This window comes from Aquarana catesbeiana, linkage group LG03, assembly GCF_042186555.1.
Source record: "Aquarana catesbeiana isolate 2022-GZ linkage group LG03, ASM4218655v1, whole genome shotgun sequence".
In the NCBI taxonomy this organism is placed as follows: domain Eukaryota; kingdom Metazoa; phylum Chordata; class Amphibia; order Anura; family Ranidae; genus Aquarana; species Aquarana catesbeiana.
The window spans coordinates 194,185,009-194,212,682 of record NC_133326.1 but is presented as its reverse complement, the minus strand read 5'-3'; the positions used below and the strand labels follow the sequence as shown (position 1 = coordinate 194,212,682).

The following is a 27,674-nucleotide window of genomic DNA, read 5'->3' as shown; positions in this document are numbered from 1 at the left end:
CTCAGTAAACTTCCTCGTTCAGTGAAGTCCTCCACATTCTGCCTGCCTTGTAATGAGAGCCTGTATGGAAGAGGTTCCTGTACATGCCATTGTCTCTGACCTATGACTATTCTTGTTCTCAGTTCCTGAGCAGGGAGCTATCATTATCGTCAGCTCCAGTTACTGTGGGTGGTTCCCGGGGGAAGGGATACTGGCGAGGAAGGGGGGGATACTGGGGGACAAGGGCAGTGAAGCACACCGGAATCCACTTATTAGACAAGACAGGAAGTCCAGCTTCCCCGTCTGTCAGACATTCTGTACACAGAGGAGCCCGCCTGCGGGAAACTGCAACCTCTCACTTCACTTTCTCCTCAACAACTTCAAAGCCACGGAAACTTGTACGCTACACCCTTCCTCTCTCTGGAGCCAGCGGGTGGGGACCTCACCAATGAGAATACAAGGTCCGCAGAGTGGCAGCTCACTTATCCAATCGGTGAGCTGAGAAGGCTTTCCTTTTGCAGTCCATGCTTGCAGAGCGGTATGCTAAGTGCGTTTGGGGCTTGTTATGTTTTCTGCATAAGAAGAGAGCTGGGCGAGCAGTGGGGAGAGGACACACGGCTGCCAGGTCAGGATCTGTCGTCATGCAGTGTATACATAGTGTTATGGATGTGTAATATGTGCTTTTCTGTGCTGGTATAGTTATGTAGTTAGTGATGTTATTGTGGTGTCACACTTGAGTGTTTTTTTTAGCTAGTTTCCTTATGTCTGACTAGTCTTGGTATGCAGAATCCCATTCTTCCTGTTCACACTTGTACATTCAGTCACCCTACGCTTATTTTGTTTCTATCAGGTGTTTTTTGCCCCCATAGACTTCCCCAGGTGCGCCTGTATTCCCAAACACCTGACCAGAGCTTCTATATAAAAGCTTGTAAAGTGCTCAGAAAAAAAGGAACGTCGCTAGGAATAAAGTTTACGCTGTGCTCTGGTGTCAGTGCATACCCCGGTGTTTTTGGAGCAGACCCACCAATGTAAATGATGCGTGAGGTAAAGCCCAACTCTGGGCAAAAAATAAGTTTTCCCATGCATTGGGACTGTGCCCACCCTGAGCTTCTCCTTTTTTGCCTAGGGCAGGGGTCTCCAGACTTTATAAACAAAGGGCCAGATTACTGCCCTTCAGGTTTGAGGAGGGGACTGAACTGTGGCCAACGTAAGTAGAAAATGGCAGCATCAGTGAGTCATCGCTGCCCCATCATTGGTTTTAAAAGAGAAGTATGGGAATCCGTTTCTTTCTATAATCATACTTACCTAGGTGGATGCAGCATCTGTCTCCCGGCGCCTCTACACTGAGAACCGAGCAATCAAACACCGCCGATCGCTCAGTTCTGACCGATCCCTGAGCAGAGAGCTGCAGACTGTCAGTCACAGCTCTCTGCTCTTCTCCCTCGCTGGAGCGCTGGTCTGCGGAGGGGGTGGGAGCGGCTGGCTCAGGCTCTCTGCGGCTAGCTGCGAGGCTAAGGCTGGGTATACACCATCTCTGCATGCGGCTCCCAGCAGGGTTCAGGTGCATCCTGGTTCACCGTATTAGGTCTGGTTTCAGCCCAAAGTTTTGGCTCAATTCAGACCTGAAACGGACCAAAAAACGCACAGGACTCCTGTGCAAATTCGCACCAGAGCCGCAGTGGAGATATGTGAACTGGCTCAATAGAGAGCAGGTCAAAATCTCCTGCTATTGCGAAGTGGATGCGGTGAACCCATCCTGAGCAAGGTTTTGGTCCAGGCACCTGGCAGATCCCAACTTCACGATGACGCAGAGCCTGGACCGACTTTTGTGATGTCAGCAGAGAGTGGACTTCAGCCCACTCTCTGGTGAAAATGGGTCACGGGAGTGCAGTTTGTTTTGCATAGGAGAAGTACAGCAAAACAAGCCCAGGCTATACTTCTCCTTTAACTAAGGATGCACTGATACCATTCTTTTCAATTCTTTTTTTTTCTTTCAAGTACGGGTACTGATACTACTACTTCTTCCCCTTTTTTAAATTTATTTATTTATTTATTTTTTTAACCAATTACTGATGCCTACTGCAACTGTTTTGTTTGCTCTTCAGCTCGTCAGCAGTGGTACAAAGCATTAAAGAGTTATTTATAAACAGAATCTATATATTTTTTTATTTTTTAAATTTTCTTCAAAGTGAAACGTGTAAATATATGTTAAAGGTAGAGCTGCACAATTAATCGTTAAAAAATCGTGATCTCGATTCAACCGCCTCGACGATCTCTGTTGCAGAGTTTGCCGATTCTTTCATATAACAAGTGGAGAGACTATCTACTCACTCAGCTGTCAAAAAAAAAAAAAACATCTGGCCAGTCTGTTACGTTTTTAAAAAGAAACCTTGTATAACTTTTCCTCCTTAGATCAAAGGGAAACTTCTGCGTGTAAAGAAAAAAATCCAGGCAGTCTGCCAAGTTTTTAAACAACGTGTAAATGCAGGAACTTTAACCACTTAAAGCGGAGTTCCACCCATCTGATTCAATTGGCACCTTTCAGGGGGGAGGGGGGTGCAGATACCTGTCTACTACAGGTATTTGCACTCACTTCCTGGAATAGACTCCCGCGGGAGTCACGCCCCTTCCCGCACCCCCCTGCTGTCTCCTGGGAAACGCACAGGTCCCAGAAGATAGCGGGGACCACTTAGGACGTGCAGCGTGACATGTGCAGTAGGGAACCGGGAAGTGAAGCCGCAACGCTTCATTTCCTGATTCCCTCATAGAGAACGGCGGCGGCAGCAGCCAAAAGCCGAGCGATTGATCGGCTTCGGCTGCCGACATCGCTGGACTCCAGGACAGGTAAGTGCCCATTTATTAAAAGTCAGCAGCTGCAGTATTTGTAGCTGCTGGCTTTTAATAATTTTTAGGTGGACTCCCTCTTTAAAGTCTAAATCTTTTTCTGACACTTGTTTCTTAAGTTAAAATCAATATTTTTTGCTAGAAAATTACTTGGAACCCCCAAACATTATATATATTTTAGCAGAGACCCTAGGGAATAAAATGTCAATTGCTGCAATATTTTATGTCACACTGTATTTGCCCAGCGGTCTTTTCAAACGCAATTCTTTGGGAAAAATACACTTCAATGAATAAAAAAACCCCAAAAAACGAAACAGTAAAGTTATCCCAATTAATTTTGTTTTAATGTAAAAGATAGTGTTACGCCATGAGAATCGTGAGAGAATCATGATCTATCCTCTAAGAAAAATAAATTGTGATTCTCGTTTTAGCCAGAATCGTGCAGCTCTAGTTAAAGGTGAAAAAATATTAACGAACAAAGCAAACAAAAAAAGTTTTAAGTGTTAATAGTTTATAAAATAGAAGGGCGCAAAAAACAGAATCAGTAGGAAAAAAAATAATTTAAATAGAGAAGGGGAAAAAGGAGTTGGTGTTGCTAAACCCGGGACCCTGCATTTACCATATCCGGTCTCCCACAGTACACAGAACATGGAAATGCAACTTATTTTAATAAATACAGTGGGGAAAATAATTATTTGACCCCTGCTGATTGTGTATGTTTGCCCACTTACAAAGAAATAAAGGGTCTTTAATTTTTATCATAGGTGTTTTTTAAATGATAGAGACAGAATATCAACCAAAAATCCAGAAAAAACACATGATAAAAATGTTATAAATTGAGTTGCAATTCAGTGAGTAAAGTAAGTATTTGATCCCCCCCCCCCCCCCACCAACGAACAGGCTGGCTACAGTATGTGCTCATGTGGTACACAGATTAGTCCTGTCAATTTAAAAAGTTGCTCCCAACAACAACTTGTTATGTATATGAAAGACACCCGTCCACAGAATTTTTCTTTCATTCAAACCTCACTATCACGGGCAAGACCAAGGAGCTGCCAAAGGATGTCGCGGACAAGATTGTAGACCTGCACAAGGCTGGAGTGGGTTACAACAGTGGTTCTCAACCTCAGTCCTCAAGTACCCCTAACGGGCCATGTTTTGGGAACTTCTCTTAGATAAAATGGCTCTTATCGATACCATGTCATTGTTTACTTTCTATTACCCTTGACTACATGAGGCTATACTCACAATTTGACCATGTCATTGATGTTGATTTAAAGCATTTGTCCAAAGTAAGGAAAACCTGGCTGTTGGGGATACTTGAGGACTGAGGTTGAGAACCACTTGGTTACAAGACCATCAGCAAGAAGCTTGGGGAGGGAGACAACTGTTGGAGCGATTATTCGCAAATGGAAGAAATACAAAATAACCATTGGTCTCCCTCGGTCTAGAGCTCTGTGCAAGATTTTGCCTCATGGGGTAAGGATGACCATTGGAAAAGTGAGGGATCAGCCCAGGAATATACAAGAGGAGCTTGTGAATGATCTCAAGTTTCTCACGAAGGCACATGTACAGGCCTGTCTGAAGTTTGCAGATGAACATCTAAATGATTCAGAGAAGGATTGGGAGAAAGTGCTGTGGTCAGATGAGACCAAAATTGAGCTCTTTGGAATTAACTCGACTGGCACTGTTTGAAGGAAGGAAAATACTGACTATGACCCTAAGAACACCATCCCTACAGTCAAGCAAGGAGGTGGAAACGTTATGCTTTGGGGCTGTTTCTCTGCTAAAGGTAAAGGTTGACGCATTGAGAGGCCAATGAGCAGAGCCATGTATTGTAAAATCTTGGATGAGAATCTTCTTCCCTCAGCCAGAACACTGAAGATGGCATGACAATGACCCAAAACATTCTGTAAAGAAGAGTGGACCAAAATCCCTCCTAAGATGTATGCAAGCCTACCTCTGCAGACCTCTTACCTCTGTGCTTGCCAACAAGGGTTTCACTACCAAGTACTAAGTCATGTTTTGCTTGGGGATCAAATACTTATTTTACTCACCGAACTGCAACTCAATTTATCGCATTTGAATCGTGTTTTTTTTTTTTTTTTTTTTTTTTTTTTTTTTTTTTTTTTTTGTAGACCATTTCATTGTAAGTGGTCAAACTTTCAAAATATGCAGGGGATCCAATAATTTACCCCACTATATAAACAGCAGTATATAGCAGTCTTGTGATCTCTAGAAGTGTCTGGTTAAAGCTTGTAGGAGGAGTTTTCATTCTTCACTGACTGTCCTATGAGGCTGCACGACCCCTGACCCTCTGGATAGTGCTGATTGGCCCTGTGCTGATCACATGCACCCTCCCAAAAAACCTCTCTAGCAATAAACGCCAAACTGGGCATGTGCAGAGTTCCCTCAAGACTCTGTTCTATCAGCAGATGGATTGGGGACAGTAAAAGGGGAGGATCAGAGATGACAGGATCAAACAGCTTTATTACACAATGCAGATGATTAACCCCTTAGGTTCCACAGTGATTATAACAAGCATACTTTACTACATATACAGACAGATTTTACTGTTGTGAGTATAGAAACACTTTAAGGCTGTTAAAGGGTTAAACGGGAACATTTAATAAAAAAAAAAAAAAAAAAAAAAGTATATATTTTTTTTTAACCACTTCAGCCCCGGAAGGATTTACCCTCTTCCTGACCAGAGCACTTTTTACTATTTGGCACTGCGTCGCTTTAACTGGTAATTGTACTGTCATGCAATGCTGTACCCAAACGAAATTTGCGTCCTTTTTTTTCCCACAAATAGAGCTTTCTTTTGATGTTGTTTGATCACCTCTGCGGTTTTTATTCTTTGCTCTAAAAATTATATTTTCTACTTTTTGTTGTAAAAAAAATCCAAGAAACTCAATTTTAGTCATACATTTAGGCCAAAATGTATTCGGCCACATGTCTTTGGTAAAAAAATGTCAATAAGCGTATATTTATTGGTTTGCGCAAAAGTTATAGCGTCTACAAACTAGGGTGCATTTTCTGGAATTTACACAGCTTTTAGTTTGACTGCCTATCTCATTTCTTGAGGTGCTAAAATGGCAGGGCAGTACATCCCCCCCCCCCCCCCCCCCAATGACCCAGTTTTGGAAAGTAGATGCCCCAAGGAAATTGCTGAGAGGCACGTTGAGTCCATTGAATATTACATTTTTTTTTTTTTTTGTCCCAAGTGATTGAATAATGATAAAAAAAAAAAAAATTTACAAACTTTTTGGGAGCCTAGCCGCGCACGGGGCCCCGAAAACCAAGCACCGCCTTCAGGATTTCTAAGGGCGTAAATTTTTGATTTAACTCCTCACTACCTATCACAGTTTTGAAGGCCATAAAATGCCAAGATGCAACAAACCCCCCCAAATGACCCCATTTTGGAAAGTAGACACCCCAAGCTATTTGCTGAGAGGCATGGTGAGTCCATGGAATATTTTATATTTTACCACAAGTTGCGGGAAAGTGACAAACTTTTTTTTTTTTTTGCACAAAGTTGTCACTAAATGATATATTGCTCAAACATGCCATGGGCATATGTGGAATTGCACCCCAAAATACATTCTGCTGCTTCTCCTGGGTAAGGGGATACCACACGTGTGGGACTTTTTGGGAGCCTAGCTGCATAGGGGGCCCCCGAAAACCAATCACCGCCTTCAGGATTTCTAAGGGCGTAAATTTTTTTGATTTCACTCCTCACTACCTATCAGTGTCGAAGGCCATAAAATGCCAAGATAGCACAAACCCCCCCCAAATGACCCCATTTTGGGAAGTAGACACTCCAAAGACATGCTGGTAGGTTAATTGGATCCTGTCTAAATTGTCCCTAGTATGTATGAATGTGAGTTAGGGACCTTAGATTGTAAGCTCCTTGAGGGTAGGGACTGATGTGAATGTACAATGTATATGTAAAGCGCTGCGTAAATTGACGGCGCTATATAAGTAACCTGAAATAAATAAATAAGCTATTTGCTGAGAGGCATGGTGAGTATTTTGCAGCTCTCATTTGTTTTTGAAAATGAAGAAAGACAAGAAAAATGTATTTATTTATTTTTTTTCCTTTTTTCAATTTTCAAAACTTTGTGACAAAAAGTTAGGTCTGAAAAATACTCACTATACCTCTCAGCAAATAGCTTGGGGTGTCTACTTTCCAAAATGGGGTCATTGGGGGGGTTTGTGCCATCTGGGCATTCCATGGCCTCCGAAACTGTGATAGGCAGTGAAGAGTGAAATCAAAAATTTACACCCTTCGCCTGAAGGTGGTGCTAGGTTTTCGGGGTCCCGTACGCTGCTAGGCTCCCAAAAAGTCTCACATGTGGTATCCCCGTACCCAGGAGAAGCAACAGAATGTGTTTTGGGGTGTAATTTCACATATACCCATGGCATGTTTGAGCAGTATATCATTTAGTGACAACTTTGTGCAAAAAAAAAATAAATTGTCTTTTCCCGCAACTTGTGTCACAATATAAAATATTCCATGGACTCGACATGCCTCAGCAAAAAGCTTGGGGTGTCCTACTTTCCAAAATGGGGTCATTTGGGGGGGGGGGGGGGGTTTGACCTGTCCTGGCATTTTATGCACAACATTTAGAAGCTTACACATCACCCACTCTTCTAACCACTTGAAGACAAAGCCCTTTCTGACACTTTTTGTTTACATGAAAAAAATATATATTTTTTTTTTCAAGAAAATTACTTTGAACCCCCAAACATTGTATATTTTTTATTTTAAAGCAAATGCCCTACAGATTAAAATGGTGGGTGTTTCATTTTTTTTTTCACTCAGTATTTGCGCAGCGATTTTCTTTTTCAAACACATTTTTTTTGGGGAAAAAACACTTTTTTTTTTTTACATTTTAATGCACTAAAACACACTATATTGCCCAAATGTTTGATGAAATAAAAAAGATGATCTTAGGCCGAGTACATGGATACCAAACACGACAAGCTTTCAAATTGCGCATACACGTGCAGTGGCAACAAACTAAATACATTTTTGAAAGCCTTTACAGGTTACCACTTTAGATTTACAGAGGAGGTCTACTGCTAAAATTACTGCCCTCGATCTGACCATCGCGGTGATACCTCACATGCATGGTGCAATTGCTGTTTATATTTGACGCCAGACCGACGCTTGCGTTCACCTTTGCGCGAGAGCAGGGGGGACGGGTGCTTTTTTTTTTTTTTTTTTTTTTTTTAATCTTATTTTTAAACTGTTCCTTTTCATATATTTTTTTTTTTTTTTATTGTTATCTCAGGGAATGTAAATATCTCCTATGATAGCAATAGGTAGTGACAGGTATTCTTCTTCCCTTTTTTTTTTTTTTTAAATTGCGGTCTATTAGACCCTAGATCTCTCCTCTGCCCTCAAAGCATCTGACCACACCAAGATCGGTGTGATAAAAATGCTTTCCCAATTTCCCAATGGCGCTGTTTACATTCGGCGAAATCTAAGTCATGAAATGCTCGTAGCCTCCGGTTTCTTAGGCCATAGAGATGATTGGAGCCATTCTGGTCTCTGATCAGCTCTATGGTCAGCGGGCCGAATCACCGGCTGCATTATCAGGTTCCCAGTTGGGACAGGAGAGCCAGAGAAAAACATGGAAGACTGTGGGGGGGGGGGGGGGGGGCATTCCCTTCCACTGCTTGTAAAAGCAGTCTAGAGGCTAATTAGCCGCTAGGATTGCTTTTACATGAAAGACGACCGCTGGCTGAAAAGAATAACAAGATGATACCTAAACCTGCAGGCATCATTCTGGTATAACCACTCAAAGTCCAGCAACATACCAGTACGTTGCTGGTCCTTGTTGGGCATATATTGTAAACTTTTTTTTTTTCATGCAGCCTGTGGCCTAGACGAAAAAAGAGATTGATCGGTGGGTATGCCCACCATTAGAATACCTCCCTTTATCCACCCACTTCTAATGATGGGCATACATGCACCGTTTATATACGCAGAAGCTTGGGGGCATCCGCCCCAAAAGGTAGGAGCAAATCGCTCCTCCGCCCCTGCTGCCCCCATGCTTTGGCATATATGCTCCTTCTTTTTTTTTTTTTTTTAACTGTGGTGGTGAAATCGCCTCCTACAGCGCTGGAGTAACGGCTTTATGTATCATGGGAGCAAACGCTGTTGCTGCCAAGATAGATAAATCCGCTCTGCAGCTGAATGGCGTACCTGAAAACAAAAAAATGGTTAACAATAAAACACAGCAAAGTATAAAAAAAATTGCATACCTGAAAAGCAAACATGATAAAACATAATAACAAAACATTGCAGAATAGAATACAGTAAAAAAGAGCAGAACAATAGAGAGAGAACGATAAAACGACAACTATTTTTGGATTTTTTATTTTACATATTTTTTGTGTGGTTTTTTTTTTTTTTTTTTTTTTTTTTTTTTTGTAACTCTAACCGGTTCCAGGTTTGGGTCTCTCAAAATGCGATGGCATCTTGGGAGACCCTGTAAAAGTGTGCCTAGTCTGTGCAGTGCTATACCCTACGCTAATACTCAACTAGTGTATGGTAGCATTCACCAATGCAAAGACCAAGATTGTCGGGACAGGAGGGACAATAATAGTGGGTGTCTCGCCTATATCCGCGCTTGCTGCAGACACGACATCTTTTTTGGGGGGTTCGTTGGGTAGGGGTACTCGAGAGGACATAAAGAAAATGCCTCTCATGCAGCCAGCTTACTGCATTTGGTTGGGGAAGGTGAGGTGGAGCACCGTCTGGAAACAGAAGGGCTCTGACGATCTCTTCCTGGAATTTTTAAGGAAGAATCCAGTCAGTCCTGAAGCTCTGTATAGCACATGATCGTTCAGCAAAGCCAATTGAAATAAACAGACACTTTCTTGTACCAGCGTCTGGCCTTACGGGCAATTAGGTACAGCGCCAACAACTGGCCGTTGAGGTCCACCCCTCCCATATTTTGGTTATATTCGTGGACACAGAGGAGTTTCTCCACAACACCAGTCACCGTAGTAATTTGGACCGTCGTGTCTGCATGAAGGGAGTTAAGAATGAAAACATTCTTATTATCCCTCCACTTCATAGCGAGCAAGTTATTACACTTAAAGCAGGCTCTCTCCCCCAGCCTAAGACGGGAATCTACAAGCCGCTGGGGAAAGCCCCGGTGATTAGGTTGCAGGGTGCCACATGCTCCAATCTGCTGATCAAACAAGTGACTAAAAAGTGGCACGCTCGTGTAATAATTGTCCACGTACAAGTGGTACCCCTTTCCGAATAAGGGTGACACCAAGTCCCACACAATCTTGCCAGCGCTTCCTATGTAGTCAGGGCAGTTTGTCGGCTCTACGTGGCTATCTTTTCCCTCGTAAACCATAAAACTACATGTATAGCCTGTGGCCCTGTCACAGAGCTTATTCATCTTGACCCCGTATCTGGCACGCTTGCTGGGAAGGTACTGTTTGAATGACAAGCGGCCAGAAAACGTAATTAGGGACTCATCAACGCAGTCAACTTGATGGGGAGTAAACAAGTCTGCAAAACGTTGGTTGAAGTGGTTACGAGGGGCCGAATTTTGTAGAGCCGATCGTATCCAGCGTCTCCACGAGGACGACAGAGTTCATTGTCATTGAAGCGCATGAACCGCAAGATCTGCTCGTATTGTGCCCTGGTTATGGAGGCAGAGAGCAAGGGCATATGGTGAATTGGGTCAGTGGACCAATATGATAGCAACTCACTCTTTTTAGTTATGCCCATGTTGAGGGAAAGGCCCAGAAAGAGCTTAAAATCGGAAACCGTAATTGGTCACCAATCTCTGGCAAGGGAGGACTGGGAAATAGTGGCGATGTGTTGACCAGCGTACAAATTGCTTTGGTCCACATAGATTTATAGAGATCTTCGGTGAAAAACAGCGAATAAAAATCGAGTGACGTAAAATCAACTGTTTCCACCTGAATGCCGGGTTGGCTAGTGTATAGGGAAGTACGGGTGCTGCAGAAGTGGTGGGTTCCCAATTAGGATTGGCGAATGCAGCAGGAAGGGCACTATGGGCACGACGGGCCTGTGTTCGTCTTCTTGGTGGCAGCGGGACACTACTTGTGCTTGCCACCTCACCAGCTTGAACTGCACTTATGGGACTTGCCACGTCACCACGTGATACTGCAGTGCTGGATTGACTATGACCAGGGTGTACTAGGCCGCTGGTGCTTGCCAGTTCACCAGAAGGAATAGTGGCGCTAGTACTGCTCTGCTCCATACGAGGGACCTGCGGTTCTTGCACATCAACGACAGAAAAATGTTTGGGGTCTGGTACGCTTGACCCTGGTAGGGACAACAACTCCGTTGTCAGAGCTATCTGTCATGGAGCCACTGTCCTCTACAGGATCGTATCCTGAGCCTGAATCTGACAGATGAGTGACTTCCTCTTCACTATCTGTCATGCTCAGAAACGTGTAGGCCTTTTCACAAGTGTACCTTCGATTTGCCATTTTGGGCTATAAATTTAGGGGTACACTAGTAAGACTCACAGGTAAAAAAGCTCCTGACTGTTAGCGACTGTATCAAAACGCTACCAAAAAAACTGTTAGCGATCGCAGGGATCAGGCTTGACTCTGCGAACGCTGCAGTTATGTGTGTTTAGTGTTTTGTAAGTGACAGTGATCGTTCGATACTGCACTTGGGTGGGCTGGGCGGAGGGGTAAAACGCAGGTGCTAGTAGGTATCTGAGCTGATCCTGCTAACACTGCGTTTTTGGGAACCCTAAACTGCTGGGGACGCTATTATAGATCTGATCAGATCAGATATTGATCCGTTCAGATACTATACCACTAATGGAGGTGTATGCTGCGTGCCTGGGTGTTAGCGGTACCTGGGGCGACGCAGACCCTATCTGACCCTAAAACCTAACTTGTATCACCCGCCGGGTGATCAGGGGGTTAAACCTTTATTAGGCAATAAATGGCGGGTGCCTTGACACTATAAAAAATAAACTAACTAACCAGCGTCACCCGTAACAGTTATACGGTGATCACTGGTTAAGGGTTAACTAGGGGGCAATCAGGGGGTTAAAACCTTTACTAGGTAGTATATGGGGGTCCCTGATGCTATAAAACGCTGATGGCGAACCTAAAATATTTACCTCCCTAACTAGCGTCACCTGTGACACTAATACAGCGATCAGAAAAACGATCGCTTAGTGACACTGGCGACGGGGGGTGATCACGGGTTAAACCTTTATTAGGGGGGGTTAGGGGAGTACCCTAGACCTAAAGGGGCATACCACTAACTGCCCTACCACTTATAACGGTCACAAATGACACCAATGCAGTAATCAGTAAAAAAAACTGCTATTGGTGACACTGTGACAGGGGGTGCAGGGGGGTGATTGGGGGGTGAAAAGTGTGCCTAGAGTGTTCTACTGTTAGTGTAGTGTTGTGCAGACTTACTTGATGTCTTCTCTCCTCTGCGCCGGAACGAAAAGACTGACACGAGGAGAGATGACATCACTTCCTGTCATTCGTTGGGAGCGATCGCGAGGGGGTGGCCACGAATGAGTGGCCCCCCCTCAGCACGGATCGCTCCCCTAACGATGCCGACCGCCTCGAGCACTGGGGGGGCGCGACGCGCCTCCCGCCTACGGGAGGCAAATCGCGTATCGGATACATGATTTTGCCTGCCCGTGCCATTCTGCTGCAGTATATCTGCGTTAGGCAGTCGGCAAGTGGTTAAACTGACATATACTGCCGATTTGAAGTTCAACCCTTTGATCTGTAGATGAATAAACAGAAGGATACAAAAAGAAACAATGTTTCTTTTTATCTTTCTGATTCACGAACTGAGCAAAGTTGTTGATAAACGTTGCTCGGCAGCTTTTTTTTTTTTTTTTTTTGACGGCCCAATTGCCAATGAGACATCGATTGTTAAGCACGCCCGCTTCTTAACTGATTATTGCCAGCTTTTTAATTTTTTTTACATTTCAGCTATCAGTGGGGGAATCCTGCTGACAGCTAAAAGTACCGATATTGGTGCAAATGCTTAGTATTGGCGCATCTCACCCTAGTTTTATCAGGAGGTATAATAGCCCATTGTTGGCTTTAGCAGGAGGAATAGTGGCCTACTGTTGGTTCCAATAGGAGGAATATTGCCCCATCGACAGTGTCGATGGAAGGAATAGTGCCCTATCATTAGTCTTAGCAGGAGGAATAGTGTACCATTGATGGTGTCAGTGGGAGGAATAGTGCCAAATTAATGGTGTCAATTTGGAGGAATAGTGTTCCAAGGGCCAGAGAAAGGTCAGCAAAGGACCACATCTGGCCCCCGGGCTACAGTTTGGAGACAACTGGTCTAATGGTTTGGAGAACAGAGGGTTTAAATCTTGGCCAGTTCCGCATGAATGGGCTGAAATTTGAATCATGAGTGGGCAGGCAGAATGTACCAAGTTGACGGATCAACTTGGGTACAACCAGCCTCCTGGATTTACTCCCGCCAAGAGAACACAATGTCTCGGCAGGAGGGATTTCCCTGTCAGCACTGTCTGTGTTGATGGGAGAATCGTGCAAATTTCTTTCCTGCAATCTGTGGTCTATGGCCTGCCTTATCTAATCCTCTGATCCTGTGGCTCCTGCCCCCCTACAGTCTTGTGTGGTGGACTGTTCCTGACGTCCTAAAGCATATAAGACCTGCTCTGGACATGAGGACTACAGGAACAGTCCACTGCTGGATCATGGAGGAGTGCTGTTTGCTGGTGGAGCAAAGGATCGGTTGAGTATACAACTTTCTCCTCTAGGTAAAACGAGCCTTTGACCTGTTCTCCCGACTACATAGGAAAACTTTTTTATTTTTTATTTTTTTTTGCCCAGAGTTGGACTTTAAGTCAGTCATACATGCATCAAAATTTAGCCAGTTCAGCAGAGACTGGCTGACTTTTGATCCATGTATGGGCCAGCTGTTTGTCTATTGATGGACTTGTGTGCAACCAGCCTGTCTGGTTCTTCCCAAACAATCAGTGCAGCCGGCAACATTGTTCGTTGCATTCTGCCAACAGGGAAGGCTCTGCGCTGTTGGCTCATTGAGAGTGATTCCCCCTTCCACATTGCTCCTGTGGAAGGGGAATCTGTTCATTATTATTATTTATTTATTTATTTATTTATTTTTTTTTATTGAACAAAAAAAAAAAAAAAAAATAATCGTGTATCACCTGCCTTAGAACAGACTTTCCTGGCGCCAACGGGGCAGCATACATGTTCTAGCACCAGGAAAGGAAAATTACGGTAAGTACTTGATACAGTTTTCCCATTTTCTCAACCATTTTACCCAAAGAGGAACCCTTGGAATAATTTTCAGGTCTCAAGGGGCTCCTGTTAAAATCAACCATTTGGGGTCAGCGGGAGCTATGCTTTCTTTAGAGTAGAAGTCTACTCTAAAACTAAAATCCCTGCATCTATAGACATTCATGATCTAACACTAACCTCACTAGCCCTGTAAAGAAAAAAAAAAATCAGCATGCATACTTTTTTTGAAGCCGCTCTGACCCGATCCCGCGCAGAGCTGTCAGACATGACTTCGCTGTGGAGGCGGGTGCAGAGGACACGTCCGACAACGGAAACCCCATAGTAACTCTCTGGGTGAAGTCTCTCCCCATTCATTTCACAGCTGTTGGCTGTGTCCTCTGCAGAGCTTCCACCGCTGGAGATCGGATCAGCTTCAAAAAAGGTATTTATTCAGATTTTTTTTCTTTACAGGACTAGATAGGTTTGTGTTAGATCGTGGATGTCTATAGATGCAGGGATTTTAGTTTTAGGGTGGACTTCTACTTTAAGCAAAGTTCGCACGGACATTGAATTTTAATGTGTACTAACACGCATTTTAGATGTGTTGCACATGTGTGTCAAAACAGCGCTCCTCAAACACCATAATTTTTTTTTTTTTTTTTAATGTACTGCAAATGCTAAAGGCATGTTTAAGGCTCGATACAATAGAGGTCAGTGGAGGCAGTTTCAAAGCTTCAATGCCTGCTAAACTCTACAGGCAGCATTAATTTTGCTTTGCTGATAGCTGGGGTTCGAGACTCGAAAATGTACAGCTGTGTTCAGTCACTATTTTAAAAGCAATGAAGAGTCTTGCTAGGCTATTTGGTAGAAGCAAAAAAGCAACCAAAATGTCTGTTTATGCTGCCTGTGTGAGAGGCTTTATAGTGGAGCTCATATGGGCACCCTTAGGACTCGTTTACACTGCCTTTTCTCTGAAGAGCAATCCACGATGGATGGCTTTTCAAAGGTTGTTTGGCAGATGGTGAGGAGGTATTATGTTGCCTTCTCGCCATCTGTTATAACCCCACAAAATGCAGCTCCATAGAGAGCCGGTCACAATCTCCTGCTATGCAAATTGGATGTGGAGAAACCCCGCATCCAATTCGCCTAAGTGTGAACACAGCCTAAAGGAAGGGGTTGTATAGGCTATGAAATCGAAATGGTTTTCATTAAGGTTAATGTAGGTATGGTATAGATCTGTCTTTCTTAGAGTGGTTGCAAATCTAGTTACAACACTTTTACCTACAAGTAAGCCTATAATAATGCCTACCTGTAGGTACTGGAAATATCTCCTAAGCCTGCACGGTTTAGGTGATGTTTACCATATACGCTTGCACCAACATCATTGGCACATGCGCACTGAAGAAAGGGCACGATCGGCAGAATTGGACAGTAGAAGATTGTAAAACGTTGCCTGGTCTAATGAGCCTCGATTTCAGATGTTAGGGTCAGAATTTTAGGGGCATAAACAACATGAAAGCATGGATCCATCCAGCCTTGTACGGTTCAGGCTGGTGGTGGTGGTGTAATGGTGTGGGGGATATTTTCTTGGCATGCTATGGGCCCCTTACTAACAAGTGAGCATTGCTTAAACAATACGGCCTACCTGAGTATTGTTGTTGACCATGCCCATGCTATTATGACTACAGTGTACCCATTTTCAGATGGCTACTTCCAGCAGGATAATGCACCATGTCACGAAGCTCAAATCATCTCAAACTGGTTTCTTGAACACTACAATGAGTTCACTGTACTCCAATAGCCCCCACAGTCACCAAATCTCAATCCAATAGAGCACTATTGGGCTGTGATGGAATGGGAGATTCACATCATGGATGTGCAGCCAATAAATCTGCAGCAACTGCGTGATTCTACCATGTCAATTTGGACCAAATTCTCTGAGGAATGCTTCCAACATCTTGTTGAATCTATGCTAAGAAGAAATAAGGCAGTTCTGAAGGCAAAGGTGGATCCAACCTGGTACTAGCAAGGTGTACCTAATAAAGTGGCTGGAGAGTGTATACAGTTGTGCTCATAAGTTTATATACCCTGGCAGAATTTATGATTTCTTGGCCATTTTTCAGAGAATGTGAATGGTAACACAAAAACATTTCTTTTACTCATGGTTAGTGTTTGGCTGGAGCCATTTATTATCATTCAACTGTGTTTACTCTTTTTAAATCATAATCACAACAGAAACTACCCAAATGACCCTGATCGAAAGTTTACATACCCAGGTGATTTTGGCCTGATAACATGCACACAAGTTGACACAAAGGGGTTTGAATGGTTATTAAAGGTAACCATCTTCCCCATGTGATCTGTTTGCTTGTAATTTGTATGTGTGTATAAAAGGTCAACGAGTTTCTGGAATCCTGACAGACCCTTACATCTTTCATCCAGTGCTGCACTGACGTTTCTGGATGCTGAGTCATGGGGAAAGCAAAAGAATTGTCAAAGGATCTTCGGGAAAAGGTAGTTGAACTGTATAAAACAGGAAAGGAATATAAAGATATACAAGGAATTGAGAATGCCAATCGGCAGTGTTCAAACTCTAATCAAGAAGTGGAAAATGAAGGGTTCTGTTGAAACTAAACCATGGTCAGGTAGACCAACTCAAATTTCAGCCATAAGTGCCAGGAAAATTGTTCGGGATGCAAAGAAAAATCCACAAATAACTTCAGGTGAAATACAGGACTCTCTGAAAACGTGTTGTGGCTGTTTCAAGATGCACAATAAGGAGGCATTTGAAGAAAGATGGGCTGCATGGTCAAGTCGCCAGAAGAAAGCCATTACTACACAAATGCCACAAAGTATCCCGCTTACAATACGCCAAACAGCACAGAGACAAGACTCAAACCTTCTGGCACAGTCATTTGGAGTGATGAGACCAAAATTGAGCTTTTTGGCCACAACCATAAACACTACATTTGGAGAGGAGTCAACAAGGTCTATGATGAAAGGTACACCATTCCTACTGTGAAACACGGGGGGTGGATCGCTGATGTTTTGGGGATGTGTGAGCTACTGTACAAAGGCAAAAGAAAATTTGGTCAAATGAATGCAGTATGTTATCAAAAAATATTGGAGGAATATTTGCATTCATTAGCCAGGAAGCTGTCCATGGGACGAACTTGGACATTCCAACATGACAATGATCCAAAAACCAAGCCAAGTTGACCTGTCATTGGCTACAGCAGAATAAAGTTAAGGTTCCGGAGTGGCCATCTGTCTCCTGACCTCAATATCATTAAGCCACTCTGGGGAAATCTCAAACATGCAGTTCATGCAACCACAGCCCAAGAATTTACAGGAACTGGAGGTTTTTTGCCAACAGGAAAGGGCAGCTTTACCATCTGAGAAGATAAAGAGCCTCATCCACAAATACAAAAGACTTCAAGGTGTCGTTGATGTTAAAGGGGGCAATACACTGTATTAAGAACTGGGGTATTGTCAGGGCTTGGCTCGGCCCTTCCTTCTATAAGCTGGCCGCTCAGCTGTCGGCTAATTGCCAGCTCCTATCTCTCCACAGTGACTCACCTGTTGATGATATCCTGCTCGTCAGTCCTGCCTACTTAAGCCGTCCAGCCCAGATTATCTCTCTCCTGTGTTCCTGTTAAAGACTTGCTTGGCTGACATTCGTTCTGACTCTAGATCCTGCTTGCTGTTCTACTACGCTCCTCTCTGGCTCCCTTGGCTTGTCTGACTATCTGTTCCGGTTCCTGAACTCTTGGCTATGTTTTGAATATGTTTACTCTGTTTGCCCTTTTTTATTATTATTATTATTATTATTATTATTATTAATAATAATAAACAAGTGTGATTTAACTGTACTTCTGTCTCAGTCTGATTCATGGTTTCTGACAGGAATGTAAACATGTGAGCACAACTGTATATGTGTTTTTATCTGTGTGTATATGCACATCTAATCTTGACCCCTAATTCTGTACGATCAGAACTGCTTTAAGGTGCTTGTTAGCGGTGATATGTCACCTCCTCGATGCCTGTTTTACCCCCCTAAATGCAGCATCACTGTGCTGAGCGGTTGCAGCTCAACCCCATTCACCTGTGAGTATACTTCCAGCTGCGACCACATCATGTATACGACCCTGGCTGCTTCCTCTGCAAGTAAAGGGAAGCAGTTGGGGGATGGTAATAACTCAACTGCTTGATTTGTACCGCTGCTCACGTGTGAATGATCCCTTCTTTCAAATCTGTGGGCTGTATGCAGCGTGTAGGGCTGCCCTACTTGCTAAAGCACAGGGATTTTTAAATTGTACTGCACTGAAAATACACTGTTTGTTTGCCAATGCGTAGTGGTACCATTAAGAAATGACACCCCTGCGCATCTGCTGAAGAGCAGCGTGTTTGTCTGCATGTGTGAGCTTTTGCACAAGTTTCCCAACATGCAGTTATGAGAACGAAGCCTTAGCCTTGGGAGAATTTTTTTTTTTTTTTTCTAGGACGTCATTGTGATGGGAGTCACTTTTGGGTGGGGGGCTTTCTGGAACTCGGCGTACCTTGGAGAGCACTGGAAGCTCCTTGTCCAGCTTCCCCGACCCCCTCCTATGTGTAATTCACCCTATGTCTATTAAGGGCACAGGGTGACCGATTACTCCAGTTGGGTCTGCCTAACCCAACTCGCCGTACAACCACACTGGACTCAGCATTTCCTTTTGACACTGTTGTCCTGGATTCTCTGTGCATGTGTGTGTGTGGTGAAGGGGCTCTTTTCACTTGGGACATTAATGTTTGTGAGCAATATCCTTCTCCTTTTAAGACTGCTAGACTCTGTATCTGTATGTATCCCATTGCTCTATTGTTTGTGTCTGCCTTAGGCGCAACCTATTCTGTGATATATGTGTATGTGGATTAGCTGTGAGAGGGGAGGTGAGATTTCTTCAGCAGCCCCTCCCAAAGACAGTCTACTGATGAGAAGTTTGAATCCACCTGTGTCATGCTACTGGTGGAGAGGAGAGGATGGAATTCCTCCAACAGCCTCCCTGCTGATAAGGTGGTCTATTGTTGAAATGTTGAATACCTGTGTGTCCCTTTTTCTGATTGGACGGTTTACCCCCACCCTGAATCAAAGAGAGGGGTGATTGTCCCCCCAGTGAATAACTGTTGTTACATGTGTTTGAATACAGTCTGTTATTTTACCCTACACTGATGCTTCGACAAAGTGACTGGTTGGGCTAAGGGACCTTGGATCCTGCTAAAGTGTTTATGGCGGACAGACTCACCTTGCGTACGGGGGGACCGTCACAGTCATTACTGGAAAAAGTTGAGACCTATATTGTAGTTTATGTATAGTGTTAAGCGTGTTAAAAATTAAACAGACTGAGTGATGTTTGTTAGAAAATTCTGATTTTTAAGGCTTACACACATGGACATATATTTAGAAGCGTGATTGCACATTATATAAAGTAATAACAATAATTTACAAAGCCATCCATAACTCTGCACCCAGCTACATCACTAAATACCAACCAAGCCGCTCTCTTCAGGCCTCCCAAGACCTCCTGCTCTCTAGCTCCCTTGCCACTTCCTCCCATGCTCGCTTCCAGGATTTCTCTAGAGCTTCTCCCATTCTTCGGAACTCCCTACCCTAATCTCTCTGACTGTCCCCTAATCTATCCATCTTTAGACGATCCCTGAAAACCCTTCTCTTTAAAGAAGCCTATCCTGCTTCTAACTAATACACTGTTTTACTTCCTCTATCAGCACATCCCCCACAGCTATTAGCTTTTGTATCAATTGACCCTCCCTTTTTAGATTGTAAGCTCTAATGAGCAGGGCCCTCTGATTCCTCTTATACCAAATTGTAATGTCTACCTTTATTTTGTTAAGCGCTGCGCAAACTGTTGGCGCTATATATAAATCCTGTATAATAATAATAATAATGTGGAGCCCCAACTGTAGCATGATTATGCATGTGACAAAATGTGCTGTTGACAGGTATACGTGTGTAAATGCAGGTGTTTGTATGTTGTAGCAGAGTGTCTCGGATCTTGGAAAAGTCCTGTTTGGGGATTACATATCTCCCAGGCTCCTCTCATACACTTTTAGAGATCTCTAATCCTCGGTCCAGTTCTGGTTTTGTTCCACTCACCTAGAACTTGCAGTCAGTGCTCTCAAACCTGGGGAACAGACAATTCATGTCTGGGAGAGATTGATGTAAGCTGTAATACTGCATGTGTGGAGACTGTCAAACATTAGACTTGCTCAGCCTGATAGTCGGGCTAGGATTTTGTTTTGACGTGTTTGCCCTGTTTTGGGTTAAGAAAGAAAGGTTTCACAGGTCGCCATCCCTATACGAAACTGAAGCAGAAAGGTTTGGGAATTTAAATGAGGTGGGTGAGGCCAAGGAACGGTCACCATTGTAAAAAATCATTTTATTGAGAGGCAATAACATGGTATAATAAATACCCAGGTATGAAATAACAGTCACATCATACACAATGATTGATACATTATAGACAAAATAGCCCCCAGATGATACAGGGCAAAAAAATTATTGATAAATGATGCACCCATTTTAAAATGACAATCACAAAAGTTCTAAAAACACACAGGTATATAAACCTGGTACGGGGGTTAATTGTTTGATGCATGGCGTAAGACCGACACATTTTGTGTATCAAAACACTCTTCAGGAACAATTTGCACCAAAATCTATAAAAGAATATGCGTTGATGAGTAGAATTTTAGTGTGCATTGTTGTGGCAAGGGTATGCATATAAGGGAAGAGAAAGGTCACTCATTCCCAATGGATACTCACATGCCAATAAAGTGTGAACCCCATGAGGTCCATGGCCACAGGCCACCAAAAAGTCCAAAAGCTAAGGGAGGAGCCTATAGAGGGAGAGTCAGGCACACAGAGACGTCCCCATAAGGTGAATGTACCCACACTGGTGATAAATGGTGATAATGATTCTGGAAATAGTGGGGATAGTGTAAAAATGTTTAAAAAAAATAGTAAAAATGTGTGAATGGAAAATTGATGGAGCCCAACAATCACAAATTAAAACAAAAAATGCCAGTGTGGTAAGCTGTCTGAAGTGGGGGAAAAAGAGGGAGGGAAGGGGGGGGGAGAAAAAAAAAGAAGAAAGAAAAAAGAGAAAATGAATGGAAGGAAGGCGTATGCTATAACTGAGGTGAACAGAAGGAGTAGATAGCGGTGGAGATCTGAATGGAAAACTGGGGGAACTGAGAGATCCCTTGTCTTTGGGAACACTGTACAGTACCTGTAAATGGACTTGTAAATAGGACCAATAAACACTTCACTGTTTGCACTGTTTGATTCTACTCCATTGAACTGGTATCCGTGTCTGAAAGTGTGCACACCCCAGGGAGATTTTGTACCTGCTACCTATCCCCAGCTTGCTAGATGTATTTTCACAAGTGCGAAAGTTCCGTGTTTGGCAAAAATACCAGTACTTGCATTTACATGTGCACACATAGAGCATATTTTGTATTTCTAATTCCTATGGGTGGAGTTTCGCAGCAGCTGGTGCCACCGGGTGATTGTAAAAACATTGTACGCTGCATGGCTATTCGTCTCCAAATATGTCCTGGAAGGCCTGGACAAATTGGGGGGAAAAAAAATGTTTTTTTTTTTTTTTTTTTTTGGCCGTTTTTAATGTTTTTTTTTTTTTTCTGGAAAACTAAGGGTGGAAAATATTTTTACAATGATAAATTGTATATCTATTGTCAGGTCACCTGGGTCCAGGTGACAGATGCACTCCGTAGGGGTCAGGAGTGCACCGCTAAGGTAGTGGACCCTAGGACAGACTGCTGCGGATTGAACTCTGGGAGGTTCAGGAAGCAGGTCTGCTGGGAGCTAGAGCATAGATTCCCCAGGGCGCTGAGTCTAAGAGCCAGCAGGTGTTCACCAGGGCCTCTAGTGGTAAGGATGGACTGCGCTGCAGTCTGGCTCCAGGTCGCGGCCCCCAGGGTCTCACAGCTCACGCTCACTGTAGACTACAGGAGAAAGAGGAAGCAAGCAGCAGGCTGGAACAACAAGGATAGTAAAGGGATAAGGCAATGGTTGGGGCGACTAGCAAACAAGGATAAATATAGAATACGCCAGAGGTCAGGGTCACAAGCAGACAGGGAAAGTCGAGAACAGGCCAAGATCGGTAACTGGAATCAGCCATAGGAGACACAGCAAGTTGCACACGAAAGCTAAACACACAATGGTTGATCAGCAGGGTTGGCTTGCAATGCACAGGCTAATATAGTGTTCCTAATTGGAGGCTGAGATGGAGCTATGCTGAGGGAAGATTATATAAGCAGTCAGGTGAGGGTGGCTGGCCTCTCAAAGTGAACACATGAAAGAGAGGTAAGCTGACAGACAAAGATTACTGCATAACCATGACAGTACCCCCCCTCTTATGAGGCCCCCCTCTTACGAGGCCTCCCCCGCCTGGGCCCAGGCTTAAAGGGAAACTCCAGATGAAACCTCCTCAACAGACGAGGCGCAAAGATCTCATATGCAGTGATCCAAGACCTCTCCTCTGGACCAAAACCTTTCCAATGTACGAGGTACTGAAGAATGCCTCTACGGCGATGGGAATCCAGAACTTGACTAACCTTGTACTTTAGATTATCCTCAGAGACCGAGGTAGGGAGAGGACTTATTGAGGACTAAAGGCTTCTTAGGAATGGGTAAGGCCTTAAGGAGGAGCTGGACATGCAGCACAGGACCATCAGACTGAGCAGAGGTCAGTGGATCCTTGAGTCCAGGTTGGTTAGAAGGTGCCGTGTCACAAGAGTCAAGCTGGATAGCTGAAACACAAGCAGAATGCAGAGAGTCCAGAAAGAAAGGTTGAAAACCCAACCTGGCCGAATAAAGCAGTCTATCCAAAGCATGGATTGAGCCTCTTAGACGAGTTTGAATGGACGTAGTAGTAGTAGTAGGGTGAGGCCAGGTTACAGAAGGTCTTGAATAGGAAAAAGCAGGAAGCTCACTGGGCATGGGCTGGGCTGGCATAACTGGTGCAAAGGCCGACTGAATAGCATTGCCAGGTGTAGCGACTACCTCAATCACATCGCAGGGCGTAGCGACTGTGGAACTTGCGGACAAGTTAACCTGGCTGTGCGTCCAAGGGAGTTTAGAGCCCTTGCACACTGGGGCGGTTTGCAGGCGCTATTGCGCTAATAATAGCGCCTGCAAACCGCCCGAAAGTGCCGCTGCATGTATTCCTGTGTGAAAGCCCCGAGGGCTTGCACACTGGAGCGATGCGCTGGCAGGATGGTAATAAAAGTCCTGCTAGCAGCATCTTCGGAGCGGTGAAGGAGCGGTGTGTATACCGCTCCTTTACCGCTCCTGCCCATTGAAATCAATGGGACGGCGCAGCTATACCGCCGGCAATGCGCCTCTGCAGAGGCGCTTTGCGGTGGTTTTTAACCCTTTCTCGGCCGCTAGCGGGGGGTAAAACCGCCCCGCTAGCGGCCGCATACTGACGGTAAAACGCCGCTATTAATAGCGGCGTTTTACCGCCGACGCCGCCCCCGCCCCAGTGTGCAAGGGCTCTTAGGGACAGGCAAGGGTAAATAGTTTGGCTTAGGTTCACAGGTGGGCTCCTCATCCAGAGTGCCACATAACCTAGAGAGTGCCTCGACCCGACTATTGCAGGACACATCCCAGAAATCGCTATATACAGAGGGAAGAGCATTAGATACTGGAATGGTGGCAACAGGAAGTTTCTCTTTTCTGGGGCAACTTTGAGTAGGCAGGAAGAGGAACAGGAGGAACCCCAAGCCAAGATCTGTCCAGCAATCCAGTCAACATGTGGAGAATGGAGCCGTAAGACAAGGAAGGATATCCAATCCTGGTGGAGTGTCCCTACCGACATCTTAACAGGGAGAGTCTGGCGCTGTGAGGGGCAAAAGGGTAAGCCTCATGGAAGATGCAGTTCCCCAGTCCATGAAATTGCCAGCGGCTCCGGAATCCAGATATGCCGAGTCTGAGTGAGAGGAAGCGCCGACATGAAGGAACACAGAAAGGAGAAGACGAGAAGGTGAAGTGATATTTCAGGGTCCAATACTCCACTTTCCAGATGTACTAGCTCCGAGTGGTGTTTCGGACGAGCAAGTGTCACGAAAATTACCTTTGACCCCACAATAGAGGCACAGGCCCAGAGTTCTGCGCCTAGCACGTTCTTCGGGAGATAACTTGTTCCAGCCCAGCTGCATAGGTTCCTCAGCAGGCAGGAGGTGCTCCTCAGGACGAAGAGAGGTGACAGGGAGCTCAGGCTACCTAAAGAACGGGGAGTGCTGGTGTCTTTTTTTTTTTTTTTCCCAGAGTCTTCTCTTGAAAGCGAATATTGATCTGGTTACACGGGATAATGACACCATCCAGATCAGCAGGAATAGCTCTTCCCGCTGATTCATCCTTAACTCTGTCAGAGAGGCCATGTAAAAAAATTTGCAACTAAGGCCTCATTATTCCAGCTCAGTTCAGCAGTCAAAATACGAAAATGAAGAGCGTACTGTCCCACAGAAGCGCACTCTTGACGGAGACGTAAAAGGGCGCTAGTTGCTTTGGTTCCTCGAAGATATTCCGAAAAAGTTTCAGGAAGTTAGACTAGACAAAAAACAAAAAAAAATACTGCGCTACCTATAGAAACTATCCCCCCAAAAAGCAGCAGTTAAACAGTGAGATGTGCACTAAAATAACTAATAAAAAAGAAATAACCGCGCTAAATATAAGTGAAACACGTGAAGCAATCTCAAAGACTTCCGTGAGGAAGTACATATATAAATACAAAAATGTCGAAAAATATTAAAAATTAAATTATGAAAAGTACTTGGGTCAAAACATGTATGTATGACTCAAACATGAGTGTCCATATGTAATATTTGCGAATAAAAATAAGTGTCCATATATAGTAACAGAAAATAAAAATGTGAAGCAATGATCTGAAATCAGTCCAAAAAAGACCCCTTGGGTGAATCCAACCAGAGTCAATGGTGTAAAAAATATGAGTGACAACCCATACAGTATCCGCAAATACCCAATAATTGCTCTTACCGCAAGGCAAGCGAACACCAGCCTGTATCACGTCTTGGTGTGGTTCCCCAGACGACGCCATTTGTGGTGAAACGTGCCCGATCGGACAGGAAGTTTTGGGGCTGAATCTCAAAATGAATTGTGCACTGGCTAAGGAACCCCCTGCAGGCTGTGGGGTCCCCAGAGTAACAGGATGGAGCAGGTAAATGCAAAGAATTTGTGGATGTGGCTGTGACCGGAATAGGTGCGGCAGCAGATAGCGCTTGAAGTTGTTGAACCGGGGGGTCCTAAGGAGGCCTGAACCTGTTCAAAACGGGAGGCCAAATCCTGAAGGAATCGCATCACCTGGGTCTGATTCGATTCCTGGGTCTCAAGTCTGCAAACTATGCCCTGCAACGGATCATCTGCGGGTAGCGGCACATCAGCCGGGTCCATGGCTGATCAAACTGTCAGGTCACCTGAGTCCAGGTGACAGATGCACTCCGTAGGAGTCAGGAGTGCACCGCTAAGGTAGTGTACCCTAGGACTGACTGCTGCTGATTGAACTCTGGGAGGTTTGAGAAGCAGGTCTACTGGAGCACCAATGGTCGGGGCGACTAGCCGACAAGGATAAACATAGAATACGCCAGAGGTCAGGGTCACAAGCAGACAGGGAAAGTCGAGAACAGGCCAAGATCGGTAACTGGAATCAGGCGTAGGAGACAGCAAGTTGCACATGAAAGCTAAACACACAATGGTTGATCAGCAAGGTTGGCTTGCAATGCACAGGTTAATATAGTGTTCCTAATTAGAGGCTGAGGTGGAGCTATGCTGAGGGAAGATTATATAAGCAGTCAGGTGAGGGTGGCTGGCCTCTAAAGGTGAACACATGGAAGAGAGAGGTAAGCTGACAGAAGATTACTGCATAACCATGACATCTATGACCTGGTAACTATACATAAAACAACAAACTATATAACATCTTCTATCTGAGACTTTATGTAAAGTCTTAAATTATCTCAGCTGAAGACAAGCAAATCATGGAATACAATTCAAGTAACGCTATACTTCTCAATGCAGTTCTCAAACAAGAGAAATATGCATTTCTATGTTTGAACTGAATTTCTAGCCTCTGCTCCCCAAACTTAAATCCGATCCCCAAAGGTGGGATAAAGATGTTCACTTGGTTCAGCCGCACTAACTTTTTAAAGATGAATGTGATGCCATGCCTCCCCTTATTCAAACGCTGCCGATTATGCACCCACAGGGCTACATTAAAGCATTTGTTAACCCAAAAAAATAAAAAATAAATATTGATCCTGTTTCTTTAACCACTTACTGACCGGCGCACGCCGATGTACGTCGGCAGAATGGCAAGGCTGGGCAAATGTACTTACAGGTACGTCCATTTGAATTCCTCGCCGTGCCATTGCGCCGGCCGGGAGCTCCGTGAGTCGGGTCGCGGGTCCCGCGGACTCGATCGCCGCAGGGATACCCGCGATCGCCTCACGGAGAGGACAAACACTTGTCACTAGGCAGAACGGGGAGATACTGTTTACATCAGCATCTCCCCATTCTGCCTAGTGACAAGTGTCACTGATCACAGCTCCCTGTCATCGGGAGCTGTGATCAGCGTAGTGACACACACAGCCCATCCCCCCTACAGTTAGAATCACTCCCCTAGGACATACTTAACCCCTTCACGCCCCCTAGTGGTTAACCCCTTCACTGCCAGTGTCATTTACACAGTAATCAGTGCATTTTTAATTGCACGGATTGCTGTATAAATGACAATGGTCCCAAAAATGTGTCAAAAATGTCCGCCATAACGTCGCAGTCACAATAAAAATCGCTGATCGCCGCCTTTACTAGTAAAAAAAAAAATTATTAATAAAAATGTCATAAAACTATCCCCTATTTTGTAAACGCTATAACTTTTGCGTAAACCAATCAATAAACGCTTATTGCAATTTTTTTTTTTTTTAACCAAAAATATGTAGAAGAATACGATCGGCCTAAACTGAGGGAAAAAAAGTTTTTTTATATATTTTTGGGGGATATTTATTATAGCAAAATGTAAAAAATAATGCGTTTTTTTTCAAAATTGTTGCTCTTATTTTGTTTATAGCGCAAAAAATAAAAATCGCAGAGGTGATCAAATACCACCAAAAGAAAGCTCTGTTTGTGGGAAAAAAAGGATGTCAATGGTTTGAGAGCCACGTTGCACAACTGCGCAATTGTCAGTTAAAGTGACGCAGTGCCGAATCGCAAAAAGTTCTCTGGTCAGGAAGGGGGTAAAATCTTCCGGAGCTGAAGCGGTTAAAGCATGTTATACAGCACAGTACATGTGCTGTGTAATTTGGCAACCTGTAACACCTAATATACCTGGCTGATCCTGCCAGTTTCTGCCCTCTGTAAACTGACTACAATAATCAGGGCTGCTGAGCCCTGACACCGTGGTCAGGGTACGTGTCTCCCTCATCTGCAGCCCTGCTCTCCTGTGTCTCCCCTGTCCACCCCTGCCTGTTGGCTCCCCAAT

At 44.3% G+C, this 27,674-nt stretch overlaps 1 protein-coding gene across 4 annotated transcripts in view; it reads left to right on the top strand.

Moving 5' to 3' along the window:
* The first annotated feature begins 207 nt into the window (after positions 1–207).
* LRRK2 (leucine rich repeat kinase 2) overlaps positions 208–27,674 on the top strand; it is a 546,702-nt gene continuing 519,235 nt past the window's right edge. For 3 of the 4 annotated variants that reach the window (XM_073619682.1, XM_073619683.1, XM_073619681.1), the window contains exon 1: positions 210–604. The gene's annotated coding sequence lies outside the window, so the exon portion shown is untranslated. Of the gene's footprint in view, positions 605–27,674 lie in introns of all 4 variants that reach the window. The other variant, XM_073619684.1, reaches the window with a different exon arrangement.